A 22,301-nucleotide genomic window follows, 5' to 3' on the forward strand; every position below is an offset into this window, starting at 1 on the left:
TTCTAAATTAGTAGGTGTGAATGTAAGTGTGAATGGCTGTTTTTCTCTCTGTGTTAGCCATACGATAGACTGGCAATGTGTCCAGGGTATGCTGTTCCTAATGACAGCTGGAATAGGCTCCAGCCCCCCCTTGCCCATGACCCTCAATTGGAGAAGCAGTGCATGTGTGGTAGAGTGTGACTGATGGCTGTGTTTTAATTGCTGCATTGTAGAAGAAGAAAGAACTAAGCAGAAATCAGACAACTGTGTAACAACCTTCTGCTTGCCAGCCCCTCTCCAAAACACTACACCTTGCATAAAGAGGAATCCATATGCATGTAACCATGTAAGTTCACAGTGTGCATGCTCTGAAAATAGCACAGACACACAGTGTGTCCAGAAATGGTTTTGAAACGTAGCAAATACACAGCTACACAAACATAAGCATATTATACTGGACATATAGTTTCATGAGGTGTTTCATGAGGCAACTATTGTTGCAATTTGGCACTATAGGAATTGAATTGAATTGAATTGAGTGATGTAATCAAATGGGATTATATACCCAGGAAAAAGAGATAATGAGAACAATGTGGCATGATGCTATTTACACAGTAAGCTATGTGTGGTTGCAATTGTGACAAATGTCTACAGCAATGCTACTGGATGTGTGAGGCTTTACTAAGGTGTGGCATTGTTTACCATGTTTACTGTCTTAAAATGTTAGCATGTGGTGGTGCTAGTTGAAAATGTAGCGAAACATCAAAGTCAGTAACAACAACTACCAGGCAACCCACCTGGTAGTTGTTGCAGTCTCCAGCAAAGGTGTTGCTTGTCAAACATTTGACCAGGATTAAACTTATATCCGGGGCGATCGTGGCTCAAGAGTTGGGAGTTCGTCTTGTAATCGGAAGGTTGCCGGTTCGAGCCCTGGCTTGGACAGTCTCGGTCGTTGTGTCCTTGGGCAAGACACTTCACCCGTTGCCTACTGGTGGTGGTCAGAGGGCCCGGTGGCGCCAGTGTCCGGCAGCCTCGCCTCTGTCAGTGCGCCCCAGGGTGGCTGTGGCTACAATGTAGCTTGCCATCACCAGTGTGTGAATGTGTGTGTGAATGGGTGGATGACTGGATATGTAAAGTGCTTTGGGGTCCTTAGGGACTAGTAAGGCGCTATATAAATACAGGCCATTTACCATTTACCATTTATATCTGCACTGAAAGCAAAAAAAATAAGATCTTATGGATTTCTTAAATCACTTTGACAGCAGCCCTTTTTAGGGCCATGTGTGCCCACAGTGTTGTAGTAAAGCTGTCACGTTTGACCAGTTTACCTGCTCAGGAAGAACTTAATATGACAGACCCATTATCTACCGCTTTGCTAAAAATGTAAGACTGTTTTATAGGTGATGGCAGGAGCTCTGTTCTCTTGCAAAGAATAAACCACGCACCGCCCCAGGAAATTATTTTTCTATTCATCAGTGTTTTCCACTTTGCTTATTCTATTACATTTCATTTTCTCCCCTTTGTGATTCTTTTTCTTTTTCCTCCTAAGCTTTCATTCATTGAACTCGTGATGAAAAATAACTAATTTGCATAGATGTGAATAGAGAAAAAAGCACTAATTCAGTTCAATGTGATTTCAACCCAAATCAAAACCTGTAGAAAAAGAGCTCTGGAGATTCCAGCTGTGACTCGGCTCTCGTTCTGCATTTGTAATTCATACACCTCAACGGCTGTTACAAATATTAACACACAACATTTCACAATGTATACACTTCGCCTTTACTTCAACACTTGTTCCGGCTGAAATGACAATAATTGCAGACCCAGAATCCACGAGGAAGTGTAGAGGCATCCTGTGAGTCTCGTATAATAAAGCTGAAATTTAAATATTTAAAAAGCTCCAGTGAATGAAATATCCTTGATTAACTCTATATCACTGCTGTAGGTTTCATAATGACTGTTTTATGATTTTTTTTATTGAAAGATTCATTAAACACAGCCATACTTTTCATAGTTAAGTCCCATTAGTCTGCCTGTTTAACATAATAGGTCATAAGGTTTAGGTAGTTGTGCTTTACGCGATTATAATGAAGGGAAAATGTGCTTGCTGTAACACATTTGGTGCAGCTCAGTGATTGCTTCAAGTGAAATAGGAGTCTGTGCTCTAGCTAGAGTTCAGACAATCCCCCATTACGCTGTTTGTTGATCCTGATACCACATCTCACCTGGAAAAAAAATCCTTCGGAGTGTACCATAGATACAGCGCAGAATGAAGAAGAAATACAAGCTTGTTCAAATAACATCTCTAATTAACTGAGTGGGAATAATAGGCTAAGCGGGCACAGACACAACATTTCAGCTGTTATAGTCATGCTCCACAGCATCAAGAATAACCGTGCTTGCATGAGGGCTGCAACAATTATTTCTATTTATAAAAAGGTCAGATAAATGTAGACAAGATACCTGTTGCATTTTCCCGGAGCGCACGCTTACAGAATACTGCTTGTTTTGTCTAAACCAACAGTCCAAACCCCCAAAGTCCTTTTTTGCAACATTATGCAAAGATAAACAGCAAATCTACACAACAGAGAAGCTGAAAAGAATATTCCTCTATTTGAAAAATGACTTAAACATTTACCTGAATCAAAATAATACGTTTCCAGCAGGTAGTCGTAAATACTGACTGATTATTTCTGTTGTTGTTCGTTTCTTCTGTCTACATAAAAAAGGTAGAATGATTGCTTTGTTGTGTATATGTTGTTAACCCAGTCACAAACTCTAAGCCTGTTTTTTTAACCAACACTTGAAGGAAAAATAATTTTAGCAAATCAGAAATCTAATGATGCACCTAGTTGAACTTTACAATTTACATGTTTAAAATTCAGCATACTGCATATTAATTAAATTAATTAATTAGTTGGCCAATAAAAAGAAAAGAAAATTTTATTTATTGCTATAAAAAAGTAGAGAGTTGCACTTTAGCTCAGGTCAAACAGCAGTTCGACCTCACGCAGCAGTAACAGTTAACTCTCCAACAGTGTTGTGTCAGGCAACTTCTCAGGTGCAAATCCAGCTTCACATTTCATGTTTGTGGGGAGACAGAAATCTGCTGATGGTGGCGCGTTCATATCCTTTTTGATATTCATTCATAAAATCAAATTTAGTATGTTTGTTGATGACTCTATCGCACACTTTTGTGTCTTTTTCAGCTCAGAGGTAACTTTATGACTGCATATATTGCAGCGGCGTTATTATATAAGAACAGGGAATCTGAATCCCAGCTGCCGCTCACATGCACGTCTGTGGTTGTCAGAAAAGATCTACACTGGGTATAAAATATTGAGCGAGAAAATACGAACACAAATATGAGTACAAATCTCTGAGTTGCGATTAACCCAGCCATTAATCTGCCTTTTGTTTGTATTGTATTTTTGTGTTTTGCACCATGGCTCGCTGCTCCCATGTGGAGTGTATTGAGCTCTGCAGCGGGACCAGTGGACCACATCCAGTCTGTTGAACACAGGCGGGGGTTATTTTCTTGCAGAAGTTCAGCTCCTCGTAGCAAGCTGTGATAGGGTCCCTGCGGGTCAAAAGAAACCCAAGCCTTTTTTAAAATACTTCACAAACAATGAGCCAAAACAATAGGACATTTTAAGTTTGGTTAGTCAGTAAGCAGTAATATAAAGTCAGAACTTACTGAATGCAGAGAGCAGCAGAATGTATACACAATAATCTTTTTGTATTACACTTGGTGAATATGATCCCTGACTCAAAGGTCCATTTTTTTTACTCTACTATGTTGTTGAGTTTGTGTGCCAGGCTGGAAAAATCTTTTACACAGAGCTCTCCCTAGACCCAATCGGCACAGATCTCCTCCGCAGTGGATTCATGGCAGGAGCATATCAGCGATGGGCATTTGATATTGCCTCTGCAGCAGAGTCACATAATCCAGTTTGTGGCCCAAAAAAAGAATAAAAATGTTAATTCAACTGCAGCCGAATAATCCCCTGAAATAACAAGCTTAAAAGCTAAAACCCTCTATAATTTTATCTGGAATCTTCCATACACTGACACCACAATGACATCAAAGCAGGACAGGAAATGCATGGCTAACAAATCAATAGACAGAAGAGTCATATTAAGGCTTAATTCGTGGCAAAGTGGAGCTTTAGGAAAGCTGTCGGGCTCAGATGATACACACAGAGACTGAATCAGAGATATCCAGCCTGCTGTGCCACTCATCCCATTGTGCACTCAGAAAAATAAAGGTGCCAACTGGAACCAAAAGTGGTTCTTTAGACTGATGCCATAGAAGAACCTTTTTTGGTGCCACAAAGAACCTTTCAAACAATGGTTCTTTGAAGAACCATTTCTTTCAGTGGTTCATTGAAGAACCTTTAAAGGTGCCCCAAAGAACCATCAAGAAATGGTTCTTTGGGGCACCTTTAATGGTTTTTCAAAGAACCTTTTTTTAAAAAGGTTCTTTGAAAAACCATTTTTAAAAAGGTCCTTCAAATGGTTCTTTAAAAGAACCATTTTAAAGAACCTTTTTTGAGTGGTTCTTTAAAGAACCATTTTAAATCTTTCAAAATAAAATGCATCATAAATTGAATTTGAGTAGGGTAAAATAAATACGAGCACAGCATAGACATATATTAATGGTTTATTGTCATTTTGTAGTATACCAAAAGACAAAAAGGCATTTTAACCCTCAGCACAACATCACTACTAATACATGTCACATATTAGTGTTTTAAACAGTAATAATTAAATATATTTGCTATACTATAAATAAATATATATAAATACTATAGCTACAGATAACACAACAATACATGTATTGTTTAATTAATAAAACATCAGAAAGTGATAAAACACATTAGAAATAGCAATAGCTTCATAACAGACCAATAAATCAACACATTTTCATCAGCAGATGTTTGCATGTTCAGTAACAATATTTCAACAAGTTTATGATTAAAATGATCAATGAACTTTAGCATTACGCTATGTAATGTACGTTTCATGTTGTACTCATTGTCCTTTGTTAGTCCAGTTTAGGATAATGTCTCTGACGTATGTTTCATATCAAATACAGGGAGTGCAGAATTATTAGGCAAATGAGTATTTAGTCCACATCATCCTCTTCATGCATGTTGTCTTACTCCAAGCTGTATAGGCTCGAAAGCCAACTACCAATTAAGCATATTAGGTCATGTGCATCTCTGTAATGAGAAGGGGTGTGGTCTAATGACATCAACACCCTATATCAGGTGTGCATAATTATTAGGCAACGTCCTTTCCTTTGGCAAAATGGGTCAAAAGAAGGACTTGACAGGCTCAGAAAAGTCAAAAATAGTGAGATATCTTGCAGAGGGATGCAGCAGTCTCAAAATTGCAAAGCTTCTGAAGCGTGATCATCGACCAATCAAGCGTTTCATTCAAAATAGTCAACAGGGTCGCAAGAAGCATGTGGAAAAACCAAGGCGCAAAATAACTGCCCATGAACTGAGAAAAGTCAAGCGTGCAGCTGCCAAGATGCCACTTGCCACCAGTTTGGCCATATTTCAGAGCTGCAACATCACTGGAGTGCCCAAAAGCACAAGGTGTGCAATACTCAGAGACATGGCCAAGGTAAGAAAGGCTGAAAGACGACCACCACTGAACAAGACACACAAGCTGAAACGTCAAGACTGGGCCAAGAAATATCTCAAGACTGGTTTTTCTAAGGTTTTATGGACTGATGAAATGAGAGTGAGTCTTGATGGGCCAGATGGATGGGCCCATGGCTGGATTGGTAAAGGGTAGAGAGCTCCAGTCCGACTCAGACGCCAGCAAGGTGGAGGTGGAGTACTGGTTTGGGCTGGTATCATCAGAGATGAGCTTGTGGGGCCTTTTCGGGTTGAGGATGGAGTCAAGCTCAACTCCCAGTCCTACTGCCAGTTTCTGGAAGACACCTTCTTCAAGCAGTGGTACAGGAAGAAGTCTGCATCCTTCAAGAAAAACATGATTTTCATGCAGGACAATGCTCCATCACACGCGTCCAAGTACTCCACAGCGTGGCTGGCAAGAAAGGGTATAAAAGAAGAAAAACTAATGACATGGCCTCCTTGTTCACCTGATCTGAACCCCATTGAGAACCTGTGGTCCATCATCCAATGTGAGATTTACAAGGAGGGAAAACAGTACACCTCTCTGAACAGTGTCTGGGAGGCTGTGGTTGCTGCTGCACGCAATGTTGATGGTGAACAGATCAAAACACTGACAGAATCCATGGATGGCAGGCTTTTGAGTGTCCTTGCAAAGAAAGGTGGCTATATTGGTCGCTGATTTGTTTTTGTTTTGTTTTTGAATGTCAGAAATGTATATTTGTGAATGTGGAGATGTTATATTGGTGTCACTGGTAAAAATAAATTATTGAAATGGGTATATATTTGTTTTTTGTTAAGTTGCCTAATAATTATGCACAGTAATAGTCACCTGCACACACAGATATCCCCCTAAAATAGCTAAAACTAAAAACAAACTAAAACTACTTCCAAAAACATTCAGCTTTGATATTAATGAGTTTTTTGGGTTCATTGAGAACATGGTTGTTGTTCAATAATAAAATTATTCCTCAAAAATACAACTTGCCTAATAATTCTGCACTCCCTGTATATGTCATATCAAAACAAACCCACACCTGCAGTTGTTTCAGTTTTTCACTGGCGTTTCCTGTCAGCTGGTCAACCTCACTCAGGCAGACATCCATATCAGCCAAACAAACGACAAGTTCCTCCCTTTGTGCTTCAAACCCCTCCTACTCTGAGACAAGGAGCTGAAAGAGAGAGAAAAGAGTCAATTATAAAGAAGAGAGAAAAGTGAAACCCTCCTCAGAAGGTCTGACTCGCATACCTGCAGTTGACCTGTGATGGACTCCAGTTTGGCGTTCACGTCATCCCTCGCCGATGCCAACAGCCGAGTCTGCAGGGTGCCCTGGAAGAGCTGAGTTAATGTTCCACTCCTCCTGGTCAGGCTCTCCAGCTGGATGAGCCGAGATCTCCCCTCTCGCCGCTGCCTCTGAACACAGAAACACAAATTGCATCTGAAGCAGGAGGTGCAGATTTTTTTGCTATTCTTTTCTAAATGCAGGCTAGATCAAGTGGAGGTATTTGGAAAACTTTTTTGGTCAGCGGACGACTGTTGTCTTGCAGAAAGTCAAATCAAACATATGCGATACACAATCAATTCACAAGAACACATTATAAAAAATAAGTCCAGTTCTTGCCTGATTTCAAGTGAATTCTGCATCAAAACAGGGTGACAGAAGTAAAACGAGAGCACAAAGCTTCACTTTGTACAAGCCTGCTATTACAGTTCTCCTCTATGCAGACGACTTTCCTGTTTTCAAGGCACAACTTGGATCTGCTGTACGAATCTTATGGATACACACTAAATGAAACAATAGTGTGCATGACTCCAGATTCTGATCCCTCATCCTAATATGGTCCCAACATAGCAACAGCAATAAAGAAAATGTTGAGGCTTCAAAATAAACCAATGGCTGACATGGGTTTTATCATAAGGGTGAGAAATATACAGATTTCAGTCTGTCTTAGAGATTTGATGTTCATTTACCTGCAGATGCCCTATACGTGCCTGTTCCATGGTTTTTCACAACGTTTTGCACATCACTATTTAATACAGGAAGTAGGTGAACTAAAACAAGTCATCTTTCTTTGTGAGAGGACCATACTAATGAAACAAACCTCAATGACATCATAGGGATCCCTAAAGATGCTCCTGCTGCTTCTCTTCCTCCTCATCCTAAGCTTCCTTCTCCTTGTCCTCGCCTTCCATCCAATTGTAATTCAACCTAATTGTGTTTCTCCCCCTCCTCTTCCTCATTTTGTTGGAGCTGTGAACACAATTAATGTGAATCTGGATTAATTTGTGCAAACAAGAAAAATCTACAGCTTTTTGGTCAGAGGTGCTCTTGTGATTTAAGCCGGGTAGAGTAGATTTATGTGTTGATGCTACCTGCTTCAGCTCTGGCTGCTGAGTGATATTTACACCCTGGCTGGATTACAAACTTTAACCATGTGCTGAACTTTGGCCCAGCGTTGATACCTCTTGTTAGTATAACGACCTCTTCTTAGCTTAATGTATGATGGTGGATAAATGAGATATACAAAAAAATTAACTATATTACAAAAGAACATCTATCTTGGAAACATCAAATGACCGGAGCATAACTTGTCAACTAGTCCGAAACTAAGTTATGCAGGAACAGTCAAAGACACACCTTCTCATGTCACATTTCTATTCATTTGTATATAATTAGATTAGACAATAAAGAGTCATCTAATCTAATTATTCATTCAAAACTCTTATGCATAGCTGCATTTTATACAGCTCATACAGAATTCAAAGTAGAGGTTCATGTGAGTATTTAATGTACGGCTCAGATCTACAGAATTTCAGAGTTTCTAGAGCAGACACAGAGCTCACATCACAACAGGCTTCAGGCGCCATTTTAGTGACTTTAATAATATATTAAATTTTAATTTCGGTCTAGCTGACATTAGGTTATGTACGCAGCACGCAATTGAACCACATATTTTAGAAGCCAAAGGTTCAAATTAGCTGGGAGCAGCTTCACTTAATTATAACAGTGGTTTTGTTAGGAAAACAGTTGGATACTAAATTGCGCTGACCTCAACGGCTAACGTATCTAGCTAATCGCTACTGTTAGCACAACATTAACAGCAAGCTACAATGACGAGTAACAAAAATAAAACCGTAATAAGGTTTTAATGAAAATGTTTTACCTTTTCTAACAGTCCCAGAATCCACAGCTTCAAAGTCCAGCAGGTACTGAAGACTGTTATCCGTTTCGCTGTCACCGTTCGTGAGTTTTTTTTCCCGAAAGGTCAAGGCCCGCCGCTCGCACACTCCGTCTGCGCATGCGCATCTCAACGACTGACCCCCTCCGTCCGCTCCCGGGAGGTTATAGTATGACGTGTTCTGACGTCACTCTCTCTCTCCCTGTCATTTATTTGGCTCGAAACACATATTAACAAATTGCTCAGTGATGAACAACTACTCAGATCATTTACCTAAGCAGTGCACTTTGTCAAAACGAAGTGTGTGTTCATTACACTGACATTCTGTTCTGCAATTGTTATTTACTTGTATTTTATAATTTGACTTTACATACTGCTGGGTGGTTTGTAAAGTTTACAATAACTAGTATTATCATTATGCTATATTTTCAAAAATATATAATAATCTCAAAAGTAATGCCTTGGAGTAGAAAATAGTAATGCTTTATTAAAATTTAAAACTAATGTACAGTATTTGAATGTGTGTATTGTGTCTACTGTTTGCAAATATTTCTAACTTTTATTTGAATATTCAGTTTCCTACCATCTTCTCTTAAAGGGTAATTGCCAGGTATCCCGCCCTCCCCCTTCGCACACACATGCACACAAAGAAAACACACAGTATAATTCACAGCCTCATTATAGTGAATAAATATTTATGCCATTTACACCATCAAACTTAGATTGCTAAAGATGAAGAACCTTTTGTTCTTTAAAGAACCATTTGTTATAGCTGAAGAACCATCCACAAAATAAAAAGGTTCTTTGACGTATGATGGTTTTTTAAAGAACCATGAAGACATCTGAAGAACCATTTAAGAACCATAATTTTTCTGAGTGTGGTCTGGGGCTCGAGGCTGTGTGTTATTACACGAGTAGTTTTACACTTTATACTTCCCTTTCTCTTCATGGAGCAAATGTTAGAATGTGGTGTTGAACAAAAAACACTGAAATTGGTTTGGCTTGGACTCAAATGTCACTGGCAAGTCAATGCGAAATTAAACCAAGAAAAAACTTTTGTACGATACTAAACTGACTTCTCAGTTGTAGATTCTGTTGGTTGTTTTTCCCACAAGTAAATCATATTCTACAGTTTTGCACCACATGCGGGTTTTAAGGAGCTGCTTAAGGTAGATTAATGAAAATGCTATTTTAGTCAACAAATCAAGCCTAGTATATGTTTGGAACTATGCACTTGTATAGTATCCAGTCCCACTTATCACAATTACCACTTTTAAAGTTGCATATCTGTGGAAATGTATCGATTAAGGAGTACATTCTCTTAGAGGTAGTAGATAAATTCTACAGGCTGTGTTTGAGACATTGAGGGTGGAATTTATTTACTACAATCCTTAGGTAATTGGCCAAGAACACGGCCAACATCACCACTTCCGGTGAGGGCGATCAAGGCTCAAGAGTTGGCAGTTTGTCTTGTAATCGGAAGGTTGCCGGCTCGAGCTCCGGCTCGGACAGTCTCGGTCGTTGTGTCCTTGGGCAAGACACTTCACCTGCCGCCTACTGGTGATGGCCAGAGGGGCCGATGGCGCGATATGGCAGCCTCGCTTCTGTCAGTCTGCCCCAGGGCAGCTGTGGCTACAACTGTAGATTGCCTCCACCAGTCTGTGAGAGTGAATGAATAGTGGAATTGTAAAGTGCTTTGAGGGTCTCGAAAAGCGCTATATAAATGCAATCCATTATTATTATTATTATTACTTCCAGTAGGATAATGTACCATGTTACAACGCTCAAATAATATCGAACTGGTTTCTTGAACCAATAGGATGTACGGCTGACTAATCTGAAGCAACTACCATGTCAACATGATACCAAAATCTCTCAAGAGTCCTTCCAGCACCTTCATCTACCAACCTGGTAGCATACCAACTAAAGTAGCCAATGAGTGCATGTAAATAGAGTTCAGAGTGGGTTTCCTCTACTTTTGAAATGCTAAAATGTTCGAATAAAGACAGAATTCACCCTCTAAGCTACTGTAGCTAGCCCACTTGATGTTCCTGTACCAGCCCACCTTATGCATGATTTCTACATATTTTGTTTCTAGCCACATAAATAACAGCACAATAAGATAAACAAGCCTACCGGCCATCGCTTTCCTCACAATACAGAATCAAAAGGTTGTTAAAGCCAGCCAGCTGCAGTGCAATTTAATTGAGCCTGGTTACGCTTATTAATTTTCATGCCAAGAGGTAGATGGGAAAATTGATGCTACTCTTTTATCCAGTTGCAAAATATAAACTACAGCCAGCAGCTTCTTAGCTTAGCATACAGGATGAAAGGAGGATGGAACAAACAAGATACAACAAAGGCAACCTCCCACGCTGGAAAAGGAAGTCAAAAAAAGAGGCGGTAAAAACCGCATTTCTTCAACAGGCCACTTGAGGCCTGGTCCTAAAATGAGTCAATCCCCATGGACTCTGGTGTTATAATGACCAGCTTTACAGCATCAAATGGTATGTTTAAAGGGTGCTAAAGTTTTGCACAACAGTGTCATTCTTCAACATGGCCGGTATGATTGTTAAGTGACCTGCTGTCTGTGCAGGTATCTGCGTGCATAAGCTTAGTGTTAACTTGACTAGCAAGCTGCATCTATAGTCTCTACAGGTAACTTAGGGCTGCACTCTCCCATCTGAATATTAGTATCACTCTGGCACCAAAAATAAAACAAAAACACAACACCTGCCACAGGATAACAGTAAGGCTTCACATCGCAGTTGTCAAAGAGACTTTTTCTGTCTTTTATTTACAGTCTGTGGTTAAAAAGTGTAAATTGGTGAGCAGTGCTGGGTGTAACGCATTACCAAGTAAGTAATCACATAGTAACATATCAATATAATGTGTTGCTGTACTAAATTCAGTAATTACGTTACAGTTACAGTTATGTTGTTACTTGCGTTACAAAGGTTCCTCGGTTATCTGAATTCCTGGTGGACAGAACAAAAAAGACATCAAACAGACATGTTTTTCCTTCTTCTTCCACACAGACACTACAATCAGCAACACCAATGCAGCCTTTGAGGAGTGGAGATATGATCATCATAATCATATGATTGTTGGGGTTTTCTCTATTTTCTTTGTATTACATAACATAAAGCGCCTTGAAGCAACTATTGTTGTGATTTAGAGCTATATAAATCAAATCGAATTGAATTGAAGCACTTTTATTTTTATTGCACGAAAGAGCAAGAGCAGGATGGTAAAGTGGAAAGTGCATCCAGGACAGAAACAACTGGATTACACTGCTAACACTAACACAACTCTTTGCAAGCGCCTGCAAAAATATGCTACCTTATTTTTGATGACCCTTTGATATGTGGTAGACATAATAACATTATGTAGCTCATATGCTGTTACTAAGACACTAGATAAACATGAATGGACAAACAAGTGAAAATAAATACATGGTGGCTGAAAAATGCAGACCAGCAGGTTCAAACTTAGGACTTTTCCAGCCAGTCAAAAGACCCAAAATGCCGAAATTCAAATCAGTAAATATGTCAAGCTGCAGTCCCACTGATAGAACCTGTTTCCAGGTTTTTCTGATGATGGGAGTATTTTTACCTTTTCAAAGTGTCAGTGTTCGTGTTGAGACACCTCTCTTCGCAGAGAGAGGTGTCAAACCAAGCAGCATGGTCTCAATGTGGTAATTAGACATGGAGGGCTGTAACCCAGTCTGACTCAAGGACACTTCACTCTCAGTACGGCCTCCTCTCCACCTTTAGCAATGCCTCCACTGCTCTCCCTGAATATTGCCCGGGAGACATTGTTGTGAAATGGAGCTTCATTCTTTGATTTTTATCTGTATGCTACATCAGTCCATATTAGAGCTGTCTCCATGTAGGTCCAGCACCACAGAGGAAATGAGTAATGCATTACAATCGGCGATTTCATCCTCCTTGAGAGTCTTGTGAGTCCCATTCTGCTTTATATACATATTAAATGCATATACCGAAATGGCTTTGAGGGTGGAAATTGAATGAGATAGTTTGAGATTGATGTTCGGAAAGTCATGCACTGTCACAAAAGTGATGGCAACTTCTCTCTCCGGGCAAGATGTGGCGATGTGGTGATACCGTGTGCAGCACATACATCATAAATGGCCTGAATGTGTCTAATGTTGCATCATGTCTGAACCGCTCTAAGCTTTCCTCTCTTTAAGCTCCATGTAGTGCCATGTAGTGTAAGGAGAAGATGAGGAAGGAGGAGATGGATTAACTAGATGCTCAGCTACACAAGAAAGCCTTTTCATCCTGCTACTGAACCGCAATGGGCAGGGACCTCACATCCTCCCAGAGACCGCAGTGGTACGCCATACAAGTAGTAATTGGCTGTGATGGCCAGATTCTAGATGGCAAACCACGCTGAGGTGAAAAGAGAAATGCACGTGGTAATAAGTCAGAGCTATTATTCTGATCTCAGTAATCCTTTCCCTCCAGTGCTGCAAAGTCAACTTGTGCAAGGAGTCAAACTGAAATTGTCAACACCTTAATGTAGAAAAATAGAAACGCATCTCAAATTGACGCGCCATTCGTTTAAAAAATAGCTTTGCTCACAACACATTGAATTCACTTACCATGGGATTTTTTTTTCTATTTAAATTATTCAGATGCATTTTGAAAAGCACCCAGGCATTAGTTTTAAGAATTGGTGACAAACAGTCATCATATTTTGGCTCATACCTGCCATTATTTAAAGATGCAGTGAATAAAGCTTCTGCACTAAGTGGTCTTTTTTGTCAAAAAAGTGAAGCTTCCAGTGCTCCCGCTTTTACGACTGGAATCATTCATGTTTTTCTTTTTCAATAAGTCTGTCGAACATTTAAAGGGAAGTGAAGGCACTTGTTCTTCTTCATTCTGTGAAAGCAAATCTTTCCACTGGCTCGTTCACTGTGGACTCCCAGTGAAAAGCCTTCACAGTCACAGTCATGGAGACGCAGAAGGCTGAACCATCCTAAAATCAGAAATAAAATGATTCTTTTTTCTTAATTGTTAGCCTGCAAATATACACAACTTTGTGCCCAACTATGCTAACGCCAAAGCTATATGAAAGGTTTTACCAGATAAGAGTTTGTGGTTTTCAGACTACAAACCAGACTCCATTAACAAGCTGGAAAAGATGGCTTTTATATAAAATAAGATAAGATAAAACCAACTATTAGTCGCAGTTTAATTGATGGTTCTAACGGCTGTTGTTTTAAATCTATATCTATCCTATCTATCTATTTTGCTATAACTATACAATTCATGGTGGGGGCTGGAGCTTATCCAGGTATCATGGGGCGAGAGGCAGGGTACACCCTAGACAGCTCTCCAGTCTCTGACAGGGCTAACACAGAAATACAGAAGCCTGCAAGCTCACATTCACACCTATGGCCAATTTAGAATCACCAATTAACCCAAAAAGCAAGTCTGCAGGAGGTGGGAAGGAAGCCAGACTACCAGTGAGTGAGCCTACAACAGCAGGTGAATGGCATGGTGAAAACATACAAACTCCACAATGAAATGCCCCAACCCAACCCCAAAGGAATTAAAACACACAACCTTCTCATATGTGTCTTTAAAAAAAAAAGTTAGTTAACATCTGCAAAGCTGTAAGGGGGTTTGAACAACCTTGGCCTTTATAGGTGAGGGACACTTGGGAGAATTTTAAAATACATTGTCATTTTCCTTACTGTCAGCCCAGAGGGCGATTTCAAAAACTCCATCAAATATTGACATTTTAACTTCCACCTAATCAAAATGGTAAAAGGAGCCAGTGACACTAATGTTATTTAACCATTTATCAGCTGCTAAATAAGTGCTTGAAGGCAGGACTTCAGGGGTCTGTGAGGAACTGAAGGTTAAACTACAGCTAAAAGACTGAATTAGATAGATAGATAGATAGATAGATAGATAGATAGATAGATAGATAGATAGATAGATAGATAGATAGATAGATGCCATCTCCATATTTTATACATGTGTGTCAGAATATCAATCATTTATATCCTTTACACACTTTGTAAGCGTGTATCACATGCTTTAATATCACATTCTAACACTGCTGGGTGGTTGTTGCCTTCATAGATTCCTCGACTTTACTTTCACAGGCTTTTATGTCACACGCTGCAATTTTCTTTCATCTTTGCTTTCATTTTATTTATCAAACTGCAGGTAGCCAACCTTGCATGCCTCTTCACATATGATTTAATGCTGTTTACGGAGTCGAACATTTTGTACCTCTGCATATTTTCACACAGTGGATGAGCTGACGCAGCAGGTAGAGAGCAGGGGACAAAAAATATTGTCTGAAAAAGGCTCCATTTGAAATCTTTATTCATTTCCTGCACTTTCGCTAAACGCTCCGCAGATGTGTGAACTTTCTTTGTGCTATGGCGGTTCTGTGAAATGAAGATGACAAAAATATTCTGTAAATATAAATGAAGTGTCAAAATTTGGATGTTGAGAATGTAAAAGGTTGACCTAAATGCATCCAGGAGACTTTCTTTTCAATTTCACTTCTTATGCTCATTAGCTTTCAAACTGCATTCTTGTAGTGGACAGAGTCAGCCGCAGTGCAATCCCCTTGAAGCCACTTGATACATTGCTCAAGGGTTACATGGTGTACATGATGTCTAAATAATCTACTCCCGAGTAAACAAGTTCCCAGCTGGATTAGTGCCTCCTGCTGAGTCTGGGGATTAAGCCGGCAAAGATGTCACTGGTCAGCCTCACTATTTTCACACCAAACTAGTGCAAGCTAATTTTCAACCACTCGACTCTGGTTTGCAGATTAAAACGGGGGGGAAATTGTACCCTTGAGTAACCTAAAGTGCACATTTCTTGGACGAATGCACCTGTAAAGAAGCTGCTTGGTATTCAATTCAGTTTGAATTATATAGTGCCGAATCACAACAACAGTCCCTCCAAGGCACGAAAATAGATATTTTATTTCATTTTTTTAATATCCCCGAGCAGAAGGTGCACAAACACTGTCTTGTTGTATTTATATATTACTAAATTGTTTTCCCAATTATGCTCTGCTTACAAATGTAACTGCTGTCTGGATTCTGTTCAGAGGCAAAGTTTTTTGGAACGAGTGCTGCAAGGCTGTCAGAGGGGATGGTGGGTGTTCAAGCTGTAAGATTGCCAACAGAGTTCAGTTTTCACATCCCATCTGTGGTTTGGCAACAAAGGAAACAAAAGCACTTTGATTAGGGTTCAGTAAAGACTGAGGTTTTGTTAAAAAATTAATCAACATGTTGTTTCTGAAGTTGCTGTGGACTTTTCTGTAGAAGAGCAAGCAATGATCGTACAATAGTGATGTAACATATCATTGTTAAAACTACTGTACATGCGCTTATACTTGTGCACTTGTGTTTTGCTTATTTATATCACATGTTATGGGATTTTTTTTATTGCATTTACCTGAAAACTTCAGTTTCTTTGCATATTTTGAGAAACAATACCAAATATGATTAAGACGTTAAATGAAAAGCAAAAGAAACAACCCTTCTGCTTATTTTTTTTAACATTCTTGTGCTACAACTTGCTTTATTCTGTCTTCCTCAAAGCTATACTAATTATTTTGTTTCTATTTTTTGTTCTATGATGTGCCAAATATTTTCAGTTGGCAAAAGGTTTACATTGCAGGTAGGCCTGTTCAGCACCCAGACTCTTACACTGCAAAACCATGCTGCTGTAGTAGATGCAATATGTAGTTTAGCATTTTCTTGCTGAAATATGCAAGGCCTTCCCTGAGAAAAAAAACATAATCTGGATGGGAGCATATATTGCTCTAAAAGCTGTATTAACCTTTTAGTAATGGTGGTATTCTTCCAGATGTGCAAGCTGCCCAAATGGACCCCCACATCATCAGAGATGCTTTTGAACTGAGTGCTGAGCGCAAGGCAGATGGTCCCTCTCTTCTTTAGTCGAATTCAGTTTATTTCTATGACTCTCCAAATATGTCACTTAACATGTATTTTCTTATTTCCTTATTTCCTTATTATGTTAGTAAGAACAGAATTCAGCTGGAGTTACAGTACATATGGATAGGTGGCAAAATGAGGAAAAAATAATACTCAACTCCTGCAGTTAGGTCAAGAAGACGTTATGCTTTGGCTATGGGGCCTTTGGCTACAATGTTTGGGTCCACATGTCCCCTCAGACTGAGGCAGACGCAGCGAATCAGACTTCATATGCAAAAACCTCTAGGTTTTGTTTTGAATAAGCATTTTTTTAAATCAAGCTTAATGTTCAGGTTCAATAAGTTCACTTTCATTTCAATGAAAAGGTTACTAGTCGCTGTATTAAATGTCTTATTATCAAAAAAAAAAGAGTAATTAATTCAAATAATTGATTTTGCAACAAATCTGATTCCCTTTTGCAGTGAAACCCACTTTTTCCTTCCTGTGCTTTTTTGCAGAAACCACTTGTAATTACGGGCCTCTTCATTACTTAGATAAACAGCCTATATTTACACATGGGTAACTTTCATACTGTTTTAATGCTTGACTTTTTCTGTAGGTATTTCCTTGTTAGTAGGCTTCCAGCTGCCACTGGAGAAGTTCTGTCCTAGTGATAGAAATATAGCTTAGCATGGCAAGTTTGGTTAGGCCAACAAAAAAATAACAATTTAACTTTTACCTGAGGTGATAGGAAAGAAAACAATTTCACACCTTAATAAGCAAAACATTTTAAGAGCAAAAAATGTGTTTCTTACCTGCATGTTTTCTCCCCATGGGTGTCTGGGCCAAAAGAGTCTCTATCCCAAGTGCCTGGGGACTCTCCGGTGAACTCTTATTTTAGATTAAAGGTTGTTGGACAGGTAAGGACACCAGTTTTGACAAGACATAGAAAACAGTTGAAAAATGTAAGATAAAAGATGAAGCTGGAACATCACAAAGGATAGAAACAGAATCGTACACATGAAATAATAGAAAATAAAAGCACACTTTATAATGAAACAATAATAAACAAAATAATAAGCACCATTTGATAACAGTCTGAACAAACCTACAAATGAAACTTGACCTGGTAAATGTCACATGACCTGCTTCATGTCTTTTGATTGGTTTTGCTTTGGACATAGATGCATAGGGATGTGCTGCTCAGAGGTTTTTTGCCAACAGACCATGTTGTGAAAGCGGCTCAGTGTGGGATTTAGCTGGGTTTGAGGCGAGAGCATTTGATTACCTCGTACTACGCACTGAGAGCTTTCACTTGATATCATTCTCTCATATTTCACAGAACCTTTTGCTTCAGTTGTTCTGTGATGAAACATTTCTATCCTGATGAGGGTGGTCTCTTGCAGAACGACCATCCCTCCCATCCATATGGTTTAATGAGTTTGAAAATGATGAAAAAACACATGCAGTGGTCTTCACAGTCAACTTACCACTTTCCGCTTACAGGACTTTTTTCCCCCCCGTTTAATTTGCCGCTTGTCTATATGTTTAAAATAGCTGTATGTACATACTATTTCTAGGAGACAGGATTCATTTGAACTTAACGTAAGGTAAAGTACTATAAGGGGTTAAAAAAAAGTCATGCTCAAGCATTAAATATGCATCCTGTCTTTCATCCTTGATCCTCAGTCTCAGTGCAGTGTAATAAAGTCAGAACAATCTTCATTTTGCCGTGATGAGCCTGAATAATTGAAACAGTAGTTATTTGTATCAATCTGGCCTCCGCTTTCTGAATTCGACCCAAGGAAATGTGCTGTGACAGATAGCTCACATCTCTTGTTAACCGATAGCGTAGCAGAGCTGCATTTCAGCATCAATAATACAGGTCTCCGAAGGCTCATTGGACTCATTAACTCTGATATTGGTATGTAATGGAAAACTGTGAGCAAAGTTTGCTGTCTCACTCTTATTTTATATACCTGCTATATTACACTGGATGGCATGCACAAAAGTTTTCAAAGTCATTCTGAAATAAACAACAGCGTGCAAGATATTTGAACTTGTTATTATCTGCATGACGAACATGTAAACATAGAAAACAGACTGAACTTTACTCAGGTTGTACATCAAACTGAAGATGGCCACAGAAGTAAAAAACTCAATGGGATCTTCTGTCAGCAGCTCTTAGAGGTATAACCTTTTCCACTAACAGTAATTTCAGAGATGAGCGTCCACCACAATATTATAGTTCTTCTCTATTTTCTTGTTCAAGTCTGTTTCATGTTCACATATAAACATGTTGCATAATTACTGGCTAGCATCTGCCTGCTGCCATATGGTTGCAACCAGTGTGTCTATACAGTAGTATTAATATTAATAATAATAACTTTATTCCAAGAAAGCATTTGGTGTGAACTATAGCCAAAAACAACGGGTGAAAGATTAAGAAAAACGTTGAAATTAATTTTAGCTTAAAAACAACCCAGATACAGCCAAGCTGAGAAATGCTTGTGTTTGGGGGCTACAGCCTCAAAAGTGTGATCACATCTGGCTTTAAATTGAGAATGTGGAACAGTTAAAAGGCCCTGCTTTGATGAACAGAGGAGGCCAACTTGTGGAATAGAGATGCTGTAAGCAGGACCCTGGTCATGTACAATAGGGCCTTGTAAGTAAGTAATACAATAATGAAATGAATTTATTTAACTGTTAATATGGGCATATTGGAGAAGAGATCTGCAAACCTAACCCCTGAGAGCTCAATAAAGATGCGAGACGTTACAGTTTTTTGCATTTCTTTGTGTTTTTCACTTGCTATCTGAGGATGTTTCGATTCCTTGTGGGAGAAAAATTGCAGGCAGTACGTTTAATTGTAATCACTGTTTAAAACCAGCAGCGTTTATGAGTCGACTAAATGAATCAGATGCATTGGGACAAAAAGGCCACGAACACAGCCAATGGTCTTTTGGAACATCTTCCCACTCTTTCTCCTCTTCATATTGACAGGAAAACTGTAAAAACTGATGTTAATCTTCTTTATTTTCCCCTTTTGACTGGAAATGCAGTACTACTCTCTCATTGCATAGATTATAACTATTGTTCAAGGACAGAGTGCACCCAGTGTACGTCACTGAGCCAGAGTGCACTGTGCACAAACTGATGGTGGTCTTTGTAGGCCATAATATGCATTAAACGTTTAGAAAATAAGAAAAAAACAGATCCACGTGTTAGCCCTGTGACAGGCTGGTCCTATTGTAACTGGGATGGGCTCCCCCCACCCACGTGACCCTGAATTGGATAAGCGGAAGAGTATGGATAAATAAACATGAATGGACAATTCATCATTTTAAACCACATTTTTTAACAGTTGGAACAATCAGAATCAGAATCAGAATCAGAATACTTTATTGATCCCTGGGGGAAATTATTTGGGCTCCTGTCAAAGATTTGCGTCTTGGGTATGTTTCGTATTATGGTGTTATTGACTTGTGTCTGTTCGCAGGTCCATAGGGTTTTGTCTTTGTACCACCTTTTTTCTTCAAACTCCTACTAAGCCTGTTTACACAGTGTGAGTAGGTTAAAAAGTAACTGAAACACTTGTCTTGGCTCGTTCTGGTGGGTGTTTTAAAGGAAGAAGAGCTCAATCAGAAAGTGGAGCAGCTGAGGGGACCAAAGACCAGTATAAGATACAGTTAATAAGGATTATTTTCACCGTGAATGATCCAAAGCTGCTCTGCTACAGTCAAAGGAGAATATAAATATGGAAGTGTGCTCAAGAGGGCCATGTTAAAATCCATAGGCTCTGTCTTACTTCAGTGTAAATGTTGCAGTTTCAACAAAGGGTTGGCATCAAGCCGCATCAGAACCTACAGGATTGATTTCCCCACTAAAATGGTCATACACTCAAAGACTTTCTGGACCAGTCTAATGATTATTTTATCATTCACAAGCAAGCACAGTGTATTAAGATTTTAGACATGAAAGACTGTAATAAAGGCTGTTTCATCTATTCCAGATGTCTATAGAGATTACTGTAGTTATTCTGTTGGAGACATATGATGAAGGCACACATCTGTTGTTGCACACATATATCTAATGGCTAAGCACATCTATTGTTGTTGTTGTTAGTAGTTCACTGAGCGGTTGCCTGAATTCAAAGACTTTCCTAAATTTTCTAAATATGCAGAATATCCACACGTCCATGACAACCAGTGGTGAACTTAGAGCTTGACAGTAATTATTTTATGAACTCAATCAGAGAAAAATTGAGCTGGAAGTGATGTAGTTCCATTACTTTAACATCAGGGGAAATACTTTATATTTATGAGGCATTTTACTGACTTTGCATTGATTGTGCCTGTTATCAGGGCGGTCGTGGCTCAAGAGTTGGGCGTTTGTCTTGTAATCGGAAGGTTGCCGGTTCGAGCCCCGGCTCCGACAGTCTTGGTCGTTGTGTCCTTGGGCAAGACACTTCACCCATAGCCTACTGGTGGTGGTCAGAGGGCCTACCATTTTTACCATCAGTTATCTGTGTTTCCTATCTGGTCCAAGTACTGATACCTGGATAGCTGTGTTGTTGAGAATGAGATTCTCAAACTGAAAAATAACATTGCAATAAACTCGAGGGCAACACTTGGTATGAAGGTCAATTTCTAAAGTGTGCTGCTAGAATTAAAGTAAACCAACTGCAGAAGATGAAAATTGAGCTTGGCAGCAAAGTTTGTATCAGTCTTTTTTTCTATGACATGAAACTCATCAAGTCAAAGAGCAGACCAGTAATGACAGATGATCAGCTTTTGATCTGCTTGCAAACAGCTTCTGTTTTACAGCTCCACCTTAGAAATGCCTTTTATCATATATCAGCTTTTACATTTCTGTAGATTTTCTCAGACAGGCTTGACTTGTTTCATAAGAGGTTAGACACCTTTGTGTTAAATCAAAGTTTAGATCCTTGGTGGCATCCAGAGTACATCTGACTCTCTGTGCTGTATAGATGTGTAATCATAAAACACATACGCGTCTACATGGGCTCCAGCCAACACTTAATAGTTACTAAAAGTCCTTCCACTCAGACACATTTGTCCAGGAGCAGGGTGTCAGTGTACTGCTGAAGCGGCTTGATAGTTTTCATTCCTGTGACATTTGACCAGGCTCCAACCATGTCTTTCTGCACCCTGACCTGAGCCGACAGCCTTGAAACAAACAAAACAACAACAAAAAGTAAAAAAAGACAGGCCAGTAGGTCACAACTTTGGATTTACTTTGTTGTTGTGGCACCAGAGTAAGCTCAGTGATGGAGAGACAAACTTGATAGAGGATTTCCTCCAAGTGTTTTGAAGCTGGAAAACAACCACTGCTATAGAAATGCTTAACGGGACATTTATTTCACATAAATAACATAATAAACAACATCAATAAGTGCACTTGCAGCAGAGCAGGAGATTTTTTAAGGGAATATAAAACTTAAATAAAAGAAAAATAAGATGATGTTAAACACATAATATAGAATGAAAGTAACACAGCTGCTGCAAATGAAACAGCGGCGTGAGTGTGTG

General features: G+C 39.3%; 1 protein-coding gene and 1 long non-coding RNA gene across 3 annotated transcripts in view; one reads left to right on the top strand and one right to left on the bottom strand.

The window, feature by feature from the left end:
* Window positions 1–22,301, top strand: part of hs6st3b (heparan sulfate 6-O-sulfotransferase 3b) — a 91,923-nt gene that overhangs the window by 28,957 nt on the left and 40,665 nt on the right. The gene's annotated exons all lie outside the window — the stretch shown is intronic.
* On the bottom strand, window positions 2,206–9,080 carry LOC146690809 (uncharacterized). Of its 2 annotated transcripts, XR_014915490.1 has the most exons (5): window positions 8,793–9,080; window positions 7,731–7,879; window positions 6,877–7,041; window positions 6,665–6,799; window positions 2,206–3,559 (listed from the first exon to the last, which is right to left on the bottom strand). It is a non-coding gene; the product is annotated as an uncharacterized LOC146690809 (long non-coding RNA). The 2 variants fall into 2 exon arrangements; XR_014915489.1 differs by lacking the exon at window positions 2,206–3,559 and having other exon boundaries at window positions 4,627–6,799; window positions 8,793–9,077.

This window comes from Copadichromis virginalis, linkage group LG16 (assembly GCF_057382275.1).
Source record: "Copadichromis virginalis isolate Kocher_CV1m ecotype Utaka linkage group LG16, C_Virginalis_male_GT1.1, whole genome shotgun sequence".
NCBI lineage: Eukaryota > Metazoa > Chordata > Actinopteri > Cichliformes > Cichlidae > Copadichromis > Copadichromis virginalis.